This window comes from Octopus sinensis, linkage group LG3, assembly GCF_006345805.1.
Source record: "Octopus sinensis linkage group LG3, ASM634580v1, whole genome shotgun sequence".
NCBI classification, from domain to species: Eukaryota; Metazoa; Mollusca; class Cephalopoda; order Octopoda; family Octopodidae; genus Octopus; species Octopus sinensis.
Genome location: NC_042999.1, coordinates 66,050,689 through 66,065,688, shown reverse-complemented (window position 1 = coordinate 66,065,688; position 15,000 = coordinate 66,050,689).

The window sequence follows — 15,000 nt, the reverse complement described above, 5'->3', positions numbered from 1 at the left end:
TTGTCCTCAGCCCACCTGTATATTGTTTCCAGCTCATGTTGCAGATGCACAATATTTTCAGGGTTTTGTATTGCGTGGGAGACTTTTGTGTCATCTGCATAGCTAGCAAGGGTGGTCATCGTAGCAACTGAAGGCATGTCTGAAAGGGCCACTATGAACATCAGTGGCCCCAAGACAGTGCCTGTGGGACACCGCTTGTTATTTGCGTTTCCCTGGAGGTGGCTCCATTGCTCACACTGCCTGTTTTCTGTCTTTTAGGAAGTTGTGCAGCCACTCTCCAAGTTTCCCGCCTATGCCGAGACCACGCAGTTTGTGACAGATCATACCATGGTCGACTTTATCAAAGGCTTTTGAAAAGTCAAGATATATTACATCCACATTTGAGCCATTTAGTAGCTGTTTCAACACCCAGTAATAGTGTTGCAGGAGCTGTGTTAGGCAGCCTCTACCTGGTCGAAATCCATGCTGGGTGTCAGACAGTAAGTCATTTTCTTCAAGGAACATGATTAGTTTCTTACGGACTATTCGTTCCATGACTTTGCTGATGTGTGAGGTAGAGATAGGCCTATAATTTTTAGCATCTGCTCTGCTACCTCCCTTATGGATAGGGCATATTACACCCTCTTTCAGTTTGACTGGGAGCTTACCACTTGCAAGAAAGCTCTGAAAAAGAAGCTGTAGCGGTTTTGCAAGGGCTCGTTTGCACGATTTGAGAAGGATCGCTGGGAATCCATCAGGTCCAGCAGCTGAGTTTGTGTCAATCTCATCAATGGCTAGTGTGATATCATCTTCTTCGATGTTGATGTACTCAATTTTTGTCTCTTGGCCGCTGGTAAAGTGGCAAAGAATTCTTCTGGGTTGTTTACTTGCCTGTGTCCTAGAGGTGTAGTGAACACACTTTGGAACTGTTCGTTCAGTATTTCACTTATCCTCGTGGGATTTCCTGTGAGAGAGCCATCTTTTTGGAAGAGAGGTCCTATTCTCTGGTGCACTGTGGCTGTCTCTTTGGCAAACTTAAAGAAAGCTTTAGGTTTGATTTTATATTTTCTATTACCCAAGCTTCTTTATCTGCTCTCTCCTTTTCATGGGACTGATGTAGACTTTTCTCAGTTTCCATTAGCATTCTTTCGAGCCGACACTTCTCACCACTTTTGGTGTGCTTGCTCAGGCGGTTTGCAATCCTTGTCCGTCGTCTCATAAGATCCTCCTTTCTCTAGGGATCCTGTTTTGTTCTTGTGTGTGCTGGCCCTGCACATTGGGACATATTTGTCACATATGGCTTGTATTATGGACATGAAGTGTTTGTGTTTCATGTTTATGTCCGGTGTGGAGAGACATTCAGGCCAATCCTGTTTGAGGATCTCTTTCTCAATCGACTTCCAGTTGGCTTTATGAAAGTTTAAGTTGGAGAGATGGTGGGTGCTTCGTATAGGCTGTGTGTCTGCGGGGACTTTTGTTCCATACATAGACAGCTCTATTATGTTGTGATCCGAGATCATTGTCGGCATCACATTAACATTATGGATAATATCCATATTGTTTGTGAAGCAGAGATCCAGTATATTATCTGCCCTTGTTGGTTGCAGAACTATTTGCTCCATGAAAGAGGTATTTGTGAGATGCAGCAGGGACTCCACCTGTGCCTGCTGATGGTGTGTCATCCCTGGGAGCATCTGCCCCCCAGGCCATTCCACATTGGGGAGGTTAAAGTCACCCATAAAGAATACACTGTTGTGCTGTTCAAGGTTGGTGAGGACTTCTCCTATTTTTGTTAGGCAGTCTTCAAACATGCCTGAGTGTTTTGGGGCGTCTGGTGGGCGATATGTAGTGCATATGACGATATTCAGTTGTCTTATGTGTACAATTTGAGTTTCACATACTGAGTTTGAATATGACAGCAGGACCTGGGGCGTGAGGTCATCTCGGATGTACATTGCAACTCCACCATGGCTCCTCCCTTTTGTATCTGTGCGTATGACTGCATATTGCGGCATGTGTATTTCTGCATCACCTATATCGGGTTCAAGATGCGTTTCTGTGAGTGCCATGCATATAGCTTGATTGCATGTCACAAGGTCTCTCAGGAATGAAATTTCTTTTTACAGTTTCCGCGCAGCAGCCCTCCTACTTCAGTAGAAATATTTTTGTGGTGTGTGTGTTGGTTGTTGGTGTCTGTGGTGGCCATCCTGCATCTGTGGAGGTGGCCTTATGTGGTGGTAGTTCCAGCTTTGTGCTTGTAGCCAGGTCAGCTGCTGAACAATTTTTTGTGCCATGCACAAAAAAGACTGCTGTTCAGCTGCCGCCCTTCTCACATCTGGTGAAGCTGGCCACCTGTTGGGTTTCCGCGCACCACATCTGCCATACCGTCTTTCAGTAGTGGTCAGTGCGCTTTTTTCCCTTTTTTAACTTTTTGTTTTTGTTCTCCCTGAGGGAGGGACCTCTGTCTCGCGTCCGTGCGGTTTTGGTAGGGCCTCGATGTGCAAAGCGACAGTTTGCACCTTCAACGCCGTACCAGCAGTCCCCCCTCAGGTAGAATTTGCAGGTGTTTCTTTCCCTGCCCTTACAGTTTTTGCTGGGGTCCCTCTGCTTTCTCTGGACAGGGCTTCCTTTAGCCTTGATTCTGTCACCTTTACCTCTGCTTCCCATCAATTCCAGAGTGCCTTTCCTTTCTTGCGGCCATCGCACCTCTTTGGTCTTCAGTTGTGGTGTTGGGAGCTGGACATGTGTCATCGTTTCCCTGTGTTCCAGGCTTCTCCATTTGGCTCTGGATGCTTTCCTCATCCTTTTGGCCCTCCCTGCTGCCGTCACCTCCCAGGATGATGTCCAGGGTGTCCACATGTTGCCTGATTAGAGCGTACGAACGGATAACTTCTCTCTTCTTTCGCTCTATCTGGGCGGTGGTTCTCGAAAAATTGTTGCTTTTCAGCGCCGCAGCAATAATGTCGTTCGGCGAGTCGTCCTCAGCGATCCTCCAAGCGCGGACGAACAATTGCACCTCTCTCGCAGACCAGTTTCTTGCCATTTTCTTCTAGTGAAATATAGGAACAGAGAGAGAGATAGAGAAGGAGATATATGGAGAGGGAGAAGAGAAAGGAGAAAAGCCAGGGGTGGGATAGAGAGAGGACGAGGGGATTGTCCTGAGAGAAGAGAGAAAGAGAGAAAATAAGAGGGAAAAAAGAGAAAGGTGAAAGAATGGCAGGTCAGCAGGGGGAGAGTGAGCGGGATAGAGGTGTAGTAGAAAGGGACAGGGTGGAAAAGTGAGACAAGAGGGTGGACCCTAGGGGGAGCAGGGAGAAGAAAGGCGGAGAGATAAAACGGTGGATGGGGAGACAGATAAGGTATAAACAGTATGAGAGAGATAGAAATAGAAATGTAAGAAAGAGAGGGAGAGATTATAAAGATAGAATAGCGCGTATTTTTATATCTTTTTAATTATTATTTTCTGTTTGAAAGAACACTAATGATAACAAATAATAAAAATGTATGAGAGAGATAGAAATAGAAATGTAAAAAAGAGAAAGAGAGAGTGCGTGGCAGGCACGGAGGACGAAATTATAAAGATTATAAAGATAGAATACCGCGTATTTTTATATTTTTATATTTTTTTTTTTTTTTAAATTATTTTCTGTTTGAAAGAACACTAATGATAACAAAATAAATAATATCTTACCTTACCGGCTGAGAGAGTACTTACGTGATTCCTTTTTATAAGAAAGGAAGATAGATAGACAAGACAGACCTTTTATATTCCTCCCCAAGCGCACTTTGTAAACAAAAGGGGTTTGAGTTTCGATTTAGCACATGCAACAGTTTCACAATACTTTCTGTATTTTCCTAAGCGATTTGGTATTAAGCAGCAAATTTTTCAGAGGCTTTTTTCAGAACACGCAGATATACATCAAAAACGAAAATATCCTTCTCAAAATTACTGTGTCTTGTTGATTCACAGACGAAGAATAAAATTCACTTCGATTTCGGGAAGTAACACACGTGCGTTTTAACACGTGTATTCGCGAGTATGTTCTAGTTGCAAATACTACATCAAAAGCGAAAATATTCTTCTCAAATACAGTGACTTGTTGTACTATCACTTATATTCGCTTTGCAGACAATTTCGCTTCTGATAACATCGATCTCTGGAAGGACTTCTTTAATATTTAGGAGAGACACGTTAACACACTTGTTGTTAGTTCAGCGCCATCTTGACATATATGTATATATATGTATGTATATATATATATGTATATGTATATATATATATTAATATATGTATATGTATATATGTATATGTATATATATGTATATATATATATGTACATATGTATATATATATATATGTATATATATATGTGTGTATATATGTATATATATATGGTATATATATATATATGTATATATATGTATATATAGATATGTATATATATATTATATATATATATATATGTATTATATATATATGTATATATATATATATATATATATGTATATATATATATGTATATATATATATATATGTATATATATATATATATATATATATATATATATATATTATTTATATGTATATATATGTATATATATATATGTATGTATATATATATGTATATATATAGATATGTATATATATATATATATATATGTATGTATATATATATATATATGTATATATATATATATATATATATATATATATGTATATATATATATGTATATATATATGTATATATATGCATGTATATATATACGTATATATATTTATGTTATATATATATACATACATATATATACATATATATATATAGTATATATATGTATCTATATATATACATAAATTTTTATATTGAAGATGTGTTATTCTCACTTGCAACATTTTTTTGATTATATCATCACAATGAAACATATGCATCTCCGTGTACCGTGGCTGTTGTGCTCCGAATCGATGATATTTATGTTCTTTATCTGAGTCAAAGCAACATTTCAAATGCTACTTTTATAATATTATCGAGAAGACATTTTTGTATATTTTCTATATGTATTTAAAATTTTCCTTTATTATCAGCAACTTTGTATTGAAGCCCGACTTTATAACCGTTATGTTGACTATAAACGTATTTTTAAAATGATTCATTATAGAAATTTACAAAATCTATTGAAAACTTTGAGTCGGATTCTGATCAATAATATTATCCATATAGAAATCTATTTGAGTATTTTATTCTATTTTATATTTATTTTTCTCGTTTTAAATCGTGTTATTTGGTTTCGTAAAAATGTTAGAAAATGAAGGGTAAAGGACTTGCTGCATTAGTACTCGTCGTTCTATATGGATTGAAATTCCCATTACATGGATCGTATATTTGTTTATAATCCTAGGAATGATGTTGTCATAGTAAAAATTGAATGCATAAATAATATAATAATAAATCTCTACAGCTGCTCCACAAATATGTTAGACTCTTTGAAGAAACGCATTTTTAACGTATGAAATATATCATCGACGGTGATATAAGCTAATAAGCAGGAAGTTTTCAAAGTGTTCAGTAAAATATTTTTCCACTTTGAAATTATTTTGATCGATTAGTTAGAGAAGTGGATTGGGTCTAGCGTAGTATTCATACAGGCTCTCAATTCTCTGAGTTCAAACCTTGATTTTGTCAGTTTATCCTCTATAGGCGTAGGAGTGACTGTGTGGTAAGAATAGTCATAGGAGTGGCTGTGTGGTAAGTAGCATGCTTATCTTTGTCGTAGACAGACTTGTTCTTATGGCGGTGAGTCAAACGTTTTGCTGAACGTTGGAAAATTTTTCTATTGGAATCGTTCATTGTTGAATATTTTCGAACTGTTGAGCTTTGAAAATATTTGTGCTTTTTGCCGGTGACGGGAGAAAGTAATTGTTGAAATATTGAAATTATTAATATTGAACTTATTAATATTATTAATATTGAACTTATTAAAGCCGTTGTAGGCTTTATTGCTGTGCCCTCACCCCTCAGCAGGCGTGGGATTTGAACTGTTATCCTCATTAAGAGGAAAAATATTATAGGTTTCCCGTTTTTTGGGAAAAGCACTTTATTATTGCATGAAAAATAAAATTTTAGCCGTTGTAGGCTCTTTTATGGCACCCGCCCCTAGCGCGGGTGAGATTTGAACTGTTGTCCTTGCGACGAAAAAAAAATTATAGGTTTCCCGTTTTGGGGAAACTGTATATTTATCACTCCAGATAGAGAAAAATTGGAGAGAAGTTGCTAGGAAGGTGACTGCTCTAACCCAGACCTGGTCTGGGCGGGTATTATCCTTGCTAGGAAAGGCGGAGGTGGTGCAGATGTTTATAGCATCATTTATCACCTACCGTCTGACCGCGGTGCCTTGCCCCGATTTGTGGCTGAACAAGTTGGAGAGAATTCTTTTCCGCTTTTTGTGGAAGAGAGGAAAGCTACTTGTGAAGCGCTCTGTCTGCTGCCAGAAACCGCTGAAGGGTAGGCTAGGGATGCCGTGGCTGAGGATGCGAAAATTCGCGTTAAGGTTGAGGCACCTCTGGCTTTACCTAGATGGAGAGCAGGTGAGGTCACCGCACGCTCGGTTCTACCTTCCGCAATTAACCTCCATAACGGACATTGGTAATTGGATCTAGCAGCGACCTAGGCTGGGGTCTGGCAATTGGAGTGCCGCCAGGCACTTCAGCTACTCTCTCGGGCGGGCAATGCCGGCAATAGTAGTTCCACTGCAGATTTCTATAGTTGTTTAGTGGGAGAGATCCTGGGCTACGATGAAATCAGTTAATCAACCTGTTCCGGTGAACTTTTGGGCCGGGGTATCTGGAAAACTATCAGAAATTTCTGGCTTGGCAGTGCTTCCGTGTGGCATTACTCGTTCGTGATATACTGTCAAGGCACGGAGGTGCTGTCTCGCTGACATGTCCGAGGTGCGGGCAGGACAGAGAAACCGTCTTGCACGCATTTGTGGAATGCCCGGAATTAACGAAACTGATATTTTTCGCAGAGCAACTGTTGTCATCGGCGGCAAGAGTATAGTTATCAGCTGAATCTATCATCGAGATTGTGCCACCGCCTTCCCTTAACAGGGAAAGGAAGGCTTGCTTTTTCTGCGTAGTAGCCATACTGAAAGAAACAGTATGGAAGACGCGTGTGAGAGGCATAGTGTCGGGTACCTTTGTATCCGGCCAGGGATTGGTTAACTTTTTTTAGTTACCACCTCAGTAATATGATCAGGCTGGAGAAAAGGTACCCGTCACGAGACAGATTCATGAGAAGATGGAAGCCTGTGGCAAGAAAGCTGGGAGTGTTTGGCACCAAGTAAGTGGAAGCCAAAAACAGGAAAGAAAAGGCAAGGGATCCACCCTGGGGGGCGGATGTCTATCCTTCAGAGAAGCTATTACAAATTTCATTTGTAATGAGCAACGCTTAAGTCAAAAGTTATAAACATATTTATTAAATTATTGTATTTTTAAATGGTAAATATCTAATCGCTACAGCTTCTTCACTCTTTTATGTTTGTCCTTGTTCGTCCCCTCTTTGTAATGCCTTCATGGCAAATATTTATGAAATAAAGTAGCTTCCGTCCCACTGCGTGGCACTTCGGGCCGACCAAAGCCTTGTGAATGGACGTGGTAGATGGAAACTGAAAGAAGCATGTCGTATATACGTATATATATATATATATATATATATAATATATATATATATATATGTGTGTGTGTGTGTGTGTGTGTGTGTGTGTGTGTGTCTATGTTTTTGTGTCTGTGTTTGTCCCCTCCAACATCGCTTGACAACCGATGCTGGTATGTTTACGACCCCGTAACTTAGCGGTTCAGCAAAAGAGACCGATAGAATAAGTACTAGGCTAACAAAGAATAAGACCTGGAGTCGACTTGCTCGACTAAAGGCGGTGCTCCAGCGTGGCCACATTCAAATGACTAAAACAAGTAGAGTAATCAATAATTATAATATACAGAACGAAATTACACAGCTTTGCTATTAAGTGATGGATGGATATCCAACCGCTCATGATACACTTTTGTTTCAGGGCGTCCAAGACATTTGAATTGTAGGAAGAAGGGTATCCTCAGACAATGGATGTGGCCCTGAATGCTTACAGCATAAAGAACTCTGCTAAAATTAAGTTGTTAAATCGGGTGTGCGAATTAATTCACCCGATTTAACAATACCTTATGAAAGTATTTACAACTGCAAGATTCCTAAGAAACGCTACAAATTACTTCCTTCGCCCTGGGTTGCTAACCTAAGGTATCGACCCTGAGAAGATGAAAGATAAAACTGTTTTCAGCAGGATTTGGAAAAAAGGAGAGCAGAGAAACGGAACAAACACCGCAAGCCATTTGGTTTTACGCTCTAACGATTCTGCTAATACGCCATATTGGAAAGTCAGTAAATCGCCAGAGAAAATGTCTTTTTGTAATTTAACTTCGTTGCTTTCCTTTCTAAGATCAAATTCAAAATCGACTTTACCGTTTATCCTTCCGGTGTCGATAAAATAAATACATTTCAAGTACTGTGATCGATATTATCGATCGCTTATTTCACAGAAATGGGTGTCCTTGTGGTTCTGATAAAATCTATTATTAATACACATCAACACTAATTCACAGAAAATCTATCTCGTTATTGTTAGATGTAGAAAGCAATTAATTGCCGCTGTAGAATAATAGATAAATAACCCGGCTCTTAGAAATATCAAGTTGAGATTTCTGCTGGCAGTCAATTTTCATGTCATATATGCTAGCTCGTTTTCGTTTCAGATAAATAGAAGACGAACATCAGTGAATCTTCCAAATTCAATAGAATAAGGTTAGTCACCTGTCTAAGCTATTTTGTTAATTGCACGTATTTGGAGATAGATTTAGCTTTCTGGGTCTATGTAATGAAGACAAAACTTTCATAATCGTAGTTGTCGTCAACGTTGATGAATATTGTTGCTATTGTTATTGCAGACCGATTATCAAAAAGGAATTCGAGGTATGACCATTCTGTTTCTTCTTTTGTTATTTACATGTATTTAAGATCACATTGTCAAGTGGATCTGTGTTTTTCCCTCCATTTTTTGTAGGAAATGTATGTTAAGTGAAGCTGACACGAAGGATGTACATCAGGCGCCTGAAAATAATTCTTGCACTTTCATTCATAAATATAATGAGAATGTTAACTCATTCCATTTGACGCATAAACCCGTAATAATAAAGTTAGCGCAGAGAGAACAAGCTATAGGCCGATCGCAAGCAGGGCAGCATGCCCTGGTGGTTGCGAAAGCTTACAATGTCCAGGCCAGCACCATTTATCGCCTACAACAGCGATACAACACAAAGAGCACTGCAGACCATGTCCTCACCACCCGCCACACTCAGTACCGACATTGGCGGCATCAACAATGGAGGTCGATAGTTTTCTCTGACGAGAGAACTGGTACTGCGTTTCCACCTCGGAAGGTGGCAGAATGAGAGTGTCGCGTAGGAGGGGCGAAAGGTACAGAGACGGATGTGTCATGGAGAGAAACGCGTGGGTTGGCCAAAGCATCATGGTTTGGGGTGCTATAGGCCTGAATCAGAAAATTAGCCCCCATATATTCGACAATGTTGGTGCAGGCAGAGGGAATGGCATCACAGGGCAGCGCTTTGTTGACCAGACCCTAAGACGTCACATCGTGCCCTTCTTCACGCGTCACCATAGGCCCGTGTTCCAGCAGGACAATGCTCCCACGCACAAGACCAGGGTTACCATGGTCTTCCTGCGTCAGCATAACATCAGAACCATAATGTGACCGGCTCTCATCTCGGATTTGAACCCAATTGAACACTGTGGGATGAAATCAGGTGGTCCCAAGGCCAAAAACTCGTGTGGAACTGATGGCAGCTTTACTCAGGGTGTGGTTTTGTTAACCGCCTTATGCATTCCATGTACCGATGGTTTATGGTCATTTTGAACACCCAGGGGGAGCATACACGGCATTGAACATATCACGCCCTACAATCTCGATGTGCTGGATCTGTCCACTACCAGAACACATGACAACGACCCATAGATTGTACTCAAACTGCATTAAAAAAATTGACGTTATCATATTTATGAAAATTTATCTCTGAGATAATGAAATTAAAATAAATATCACAGTCACCCACGTCTCGCTTTTCTTTTCTGATTCAGTATACTTTGCGATACTTTGAGTAACTTCATTCTACTGCAGTCTTGTATCATGAAGAAATTTTTGTTGAGGGATATCTGTCGAAAGCCCATCTTAAAGGAAATTTCAGGGACATTTCCTGTTCTTGGATAGTATATTTAACCAATACAACTCTCAGTTTAGCAACACCAGCAAGCATTTAGATGTCTTATGAGTCAAGTCTTTTGTAAGAATTCGTATTGGTTTTTCTCTGTAGGTATAACTTTTACAGTTCTTTCATATAAATTATTCGAAAAGAAAGTAAAAATAAAATATAAACATATCAGAACGACTGAAACATGTAACAGTTAAAATAATCAGAATATATCTATCGAGAATGTATGAAAAATACTACACAGTATAATTATATACTCTCGTATTTTGAATAAATCGTTTGTAATCTCTGACTTTAAATCACATCACATCTATGTCACCTTTGCCTTTCATCGCTCTAGGGCCGACATCTTAAGTAGCATGTATTTACCGAGGTTGATTGAAGCGTCTCCATAATTCCTTTACAACAGTGCAACTTTGTGCTAATGCGATAAATCATTATTTCATCTGTACCATCACATCTGTAAAGTACATGTGACCTCCCCGTTATTGTCTCAAACCCAGCGGAGATTATATTTAAAAACGGTTATCTCTTACTGCAGTTGATAAAATAATTACACGAGATTAGGAGGATAGAAACATTTGGTTCTCCCTCTATATATATATACCTTTGGTTCTCACCTATCTTCAAACAAAAATTGCCTTAGCATAAAATCAAATGAACTATTTGCATTTATCATTCCCCCTTCAGTTCAAATTTCTAAATTTATTCATTTGAAATTCCTTTAGATTTACATATATCATTCTGACTTGACAGCTTCAACAATTAGCGACTAATAAATACCTTCAAGTATTCAAACGAGTTTTATTTTGTGAATTAAATAGAAAATATAATTTAGGATTTTAGACGGTGAGAAATAAATTAGAGAAAGAAATAAAATCGTTTGACATTCGTATTTTTTGTCAGTAACATTCCAGCTACATCTACTCCCCATTTATATGGGTTTTTTATTTGAATATATATATTGACATTTTAAAGAGCTTTGAGCTGAGAAAGTCTCCAATACTCGGGGCTCATTAAAATTATTTAGTTTCCCCTTTCTATTGAATTACCACCTACAGATGCAAACCAGAAAAATAACTCTTAGAATTCTAATGTTCAACTATCGAGCTTCCATTGTATTCCTTGTATGTTTTGAACGCACAAATTCAAATCTTCAAATACATCATTAACGCCTTTAAATTATTGCTGTCATTGACGTTACAGTTGTTCTTATTAACCCTCCTGCAAAGACAAGATCAACTGTGGCTATGTTCAAAGACGATCCAGTCGAGACGATCATAGCTTAATTCATGCATATTCTATCCAAATCTTATCATTCAATGTTCCCTTACACTTGTAAGAAAGTAGGCTGAACTTTAAACAATATTTTGCTTCTGGTCCACGCATGTATTAGCCCATATTTAGGCAGAATGATTTCAAAATCACATTACCTGAGGTTTTATTTCACTTTTCAGATAATATTTGCGAAAGATTTAGCTAGCGTTTCTTGGAAATCGGAAAATCTGACAAAAACGTACCTGTTTTCTTTTGGAATATTATTAGGATTGCAGTTGCACGTGGTCTATGATATAATCACCTCATTAATTAAATATGAAATGGTGGACTATACTAGCGGAGTTCATTGTCAGAAAATGCTAAACGTTTGCCAACCTAGCAGAGTTACTTAATTACTTATATTATCTCAGCTGAAATATGTTCGAAGACGAATTTACCACTCGTGTTTTCCGTACCAGTAAGGTTTCACGTTTGATTTAAACGCTTATACACTATCATATATCTCGAGAACTTGTTTCAAATCAACCAACCGATAATAGTCTAGAATGTAAAGTTTTCACTCAAAAAGTCAATGGGTATTTCTGATTTTAATTCTACCCGAAATAATAAAAATTGCAAGGTGTTATTTTTAGCAAAGCTCTCAAAAAGAAATTAGATTTATCATTTGGCAATTTTTATGCTTATGAAGCCGAAGTATATTTTACAATCAATCATAAAGAAATATCGATTTACGAGTCGTAATTAATCATATCAATTTTGACCTTTTGTATTATATTTGACTGCACTACTACTTCCTTACTCAATTGGTAGTTGTCTTGTATTTTTCAAATATATCTGGGTACAATGTGGTAAAAATTCTGCATTCAGTTGTTAAAATTCTTTCAGTAAAATGTTGTATCTGAAATTGAATTTATACTAGAATAACATTTCTTTTATTGATTTAGCCTTCCATTTATTCTCAGTCCTTTAATATTTGTTCATTGGTTATTATATCATTTATCTAACAAGCAAATAAGTATAATAATCCTTTCTGTTTTAGGCACAAGGCCTGAAATTTGGAGGGGCAGTAATAATCTATTACATCGACCCCGGTACTCGGGTTATTAATTTTGCCTAATTCGACAGAATGGAAGGCTAAGTCGGCCTTGGCGGCATTTCGACTCAGAACATAAAGAAATGCCGCTACAAATTTTGTCCGTCATGTTAAGGATTCTAACACGACACGACCTTCCTACTAGAGGTAATAAAAATAGCTGTATATAATAATGACATGCAGGTAATGCTTTGTAGCTGGGTATTGGTGAACACGTTTCAATGTTATTTAATTAAATAAGAAGTTGAAATGTGCAAGTAATCGCGACTGCAGTTCTACTCATTCTACAATTCAGAGCTCCTAGGGGGTAATAAACGTTAAAATTTCATGACGTATGTTGAACAAGTAATCTAAAACTTGGAGTATTTAGTACTTAGCGTTTATTAACTCCTGCACAAGGTCACAATTTATGAAAGGGCGTAAAAGACTAATCATCCCAAATATATCGCTGGTGCTTCCTAGACGTGTCTTGGAAATTTATATGGATGAAATGCTTAGAAAACCTTATTCGGATTTGAACTCATCAATTAAAAATAAAAGAAATGATATTACTAGGCATTTCTTCTGTAACCTTTTCCCCTTTGCTTATACCTTTTACTGAAGTTAGAAGATAGTGATTATAATTTAAATAATATTGCTCATTGCATTACGTACGAAAATACAAACGAATGAACGATTTAAACTAGATAACAAGTAGCCATATCACTGTAGGCTTCAATTTCAAATTATATTTGTGTGCAGAATTGACATTTATCGCTGTACCTTCTTTAATTTATGTACCATGGGTTCAGTGGTTTGATACAGTCACCTCTACAGTTTAGTTTACATTTTTTATGGATTACTGAAATTTCAGGACATTTGAAATTTGGTAGAGAAAGAAAATATGCTATCCTTAGATCAGAGATATGTACCTACTGCTTGGAAGAGAGTGGCCGCAGCCAAAATGCATAAAAGGCCAGATGGTACCGTTGTTAAACCAAAGAACGGATTTAGTCTACCACTCAAGAATTGTAAGTGTACATTCCGTTTCACCCAACGCTCTTCTAAACAGTTTTAGTCTTCCAAATTTCATTTTGACCTCAGATACTTTCAGGAGAACCGAGTCTATGATGAAAGAAGTTTACCAAATCTACGTTACATAAAGTAATTTTGATTGATTACAGTGAAGTTTTACAAAGTTCGATAAGTAACTGCGGCAATAAATTTAATTTGCTGGTCCATTTCTTCTACTCTCTGTACCCCAGCGCTTTCGTAATCAACCAAATGGTTTCTAGTTTAGAATGTTAACAGAAAATTTCTTTCATGTGATTTGAATACACGTTCGGAGTTACAAATATTTCATTTAGAAATTTAACGCTAAGTAGGGAAGTCACTTAGTGCAACGTACTGTTCGAGATAATAAATATATTAAGATTGCATTGCTTTAGTCAATACGGTGTATTGCCAGTGCACCTACTCGGCCTGCTAGAAATGGCAGCCAGAACTTTCTAAAACAAGCCCAGTCATCATAAAGCAGAAAATACATTACATGATGAATTTCTAGGTTCTATATATCTGAGAAAAATTGGGATGGTCATGGATTGGACAAACCTAATGAGTTCTGCTCGAGTTAAGCCATCGTGGTACGACAAGAATAACAGTATCAACTACGAATCTATTATTTAGCCTCTAACTTCGCTCGAAATAGAAGCCATACGTCCCTGAATTCATCATTTATTACGATTTTGAAAAAAGTCGAGTTACAGTTTAGATTTTAATATGCTTCCAATAATGGTCAGCTGGATCAGACCATGCTTGATAAATAATACTAGCATCAGCAGTAACAACAACGTCATCATCATCAACATCACCGACCTCGACATCGTCATCGTCGTCGTCGTCGCCGCCGTCGTCATCATCATCATCAATGTATATTTCAATTTCATGGTGTTAGAATTGGCAGGACTTCAATCCAGCATGAATAATTAACTGCAAAGACATCCGTTTTCATTCGTCTGGTTTGATGTTTTACCATTAAGCCAGATTCACTATATTCAGATCAGAAAGTGTTCATCTCTGAAATAGTATTAGTGCAAATCAAAATAATTTATGGCCTGAAGCCAAACTCATTATGGTAATTTAAAGATATACACAAGCTCCTTGGCTTTTGTCTTTAGTCTGAACTCATCAGACAAACTATATAACATCTTTCGTGGATAATTAGAATTGAATTTGATTCTTGTGTCACCTACAATACTTTCAACTTTTAAACAGAAGATATTTATATCAACTAACCCCTTCTCTCTATCTATCTATCTAGCTAGCTACCTGTCAGTCTATCTGT